The 1,291-nt window shown below is 39.8% G+C and overlaps 1 pseudogene; it reads left to right on the top strand.

Annotated features, from left to right (window-relative positions):
- The first annotated feature begins 254 nt into the window (after positions 1-254).
- On the top strand, positions 255-1,087 carry LOC124983573 (AP-3 complex subunit sigma-1-like; annotated as a pseudogene).
- The last annotated feature ends 204 nt before the right edge of the window (positions 1,088-1,291 follow it).

Here is a 1,291-nt window from a genome sequence, read left to right as displayed (position 1 = left end):
AAAAAAAATAAAAAACCCACTTCCCTAGAGAAACTAAAATCCCAAATGTGAGCCACCTGTAAATATTCAGTCTGAATATGTCCCCTTCCCATGATAGAATAGTTCTTGGTTCAAGAAATTCAAGAGTGGTTCGGGAGCGCGTGCAGGCGTGCGGGAGGGGGCGGGTGAAGGATCCCTGACGAGATCCCGAGGCAAGGCTCACCTGCCCGCCCCAGCCCTGGCCCCCAGTGTCCACCCTGTCAGCCGGCCCAGCCATGATCAAGGTGATCCTCATCTTCAACAACGAGGGGAAGCGCGGCTCTCCAAGTTCTACCAACCCTATAGTGAAGATGCACAACAGCAAATCATCAGAGAGACTTTCCTTTTGGTATCTAAGAAAGATGAAAATGTTTGTAATTTCCTAGAAGGAGGATTATTAATTGGAGGATCTGACAACAAACTGATTTATAGACATTATGCAACCCTATATTTTGTCTTCTGTGTGGATCCTTCAGAAAGTGAACTTGGCATTTTAGATCTAACTCAAGTATTCGTGGAAACCTTAGACAAATGTTTTGAAAATGTCTGTGAACTGTATTAAATTTTCCATGTAGACAAGGTTTACAACATTCTTACAGAAATGGTGATGGGGGAATGGTATTGGAGACCAACATGAATGAGATTGTTACACAAATTGATGCACAAAATAAACTGGAGAAATCTGAGGCTGGCTTAGCAGGAGCTCCAGCCCGTGCTGTATCAGCTGTAAAGAATACGAATCTTCCTGAGATCCCAAGAAATATTAACATTGGTGACATCAGTATAAAAGTGCCAAACTTGCCCTCTTTTAAATAAAATACTAAAAAGGCCACTCCCAGGTAAAATCCAGGGGGAAAAGTCATCTAAGTTTACCATGCAGTTGTTTACCAAAAATAGAGGAGGAGAGTCTTAACTTTTGCTCTTGGACTTAAGTCAAGGTACTGTATAGAAATTGTGTAAAATCAGTATGGAAGTTCAATGTTGCTTTTCTTGCTCAGTGGTTTTAACGAAATTAAGTAGTTCCAGTGTGACTTTTTTTTCCTGTTTTAAATTGCATTCCTATGCCCACCTAAGGCATGCCTCTGTGTATTGGCTACTACAGTATTTTGAAAAGTAAGATATTTCTTTATTTATGTACAACCTAAAATGTTGGTGTTTTGTATGGATCATCAGTGTGGCATTCCTTAATTCTTTCTGCTATTTGTCACAATTGTTATTTAAAGAGCCAAATGTGTATTGCATGAAAACATTATGACCTTTTTCTCTTAGTTTA

Source organism: Sciurus carolinensis, chromosome 4 (genome assembly GCF_902686445.1).
Source record: "Sciurus carolinensis chromosome 4, mSciCar1.2, whole genome shotgun sequence".
Classification (NCBI taxonomy): Eukaryota; Metazoa; Chordata; class Mammalia; order Rodentia; family Sciuridae; genus Sciurus; species Sciurus carolinensis.
The sequence above is the reverse complement of the archived record's forward strand: the minus strand, read 5'-3'. Positions and strand labels throughout refer to the sequence as shown.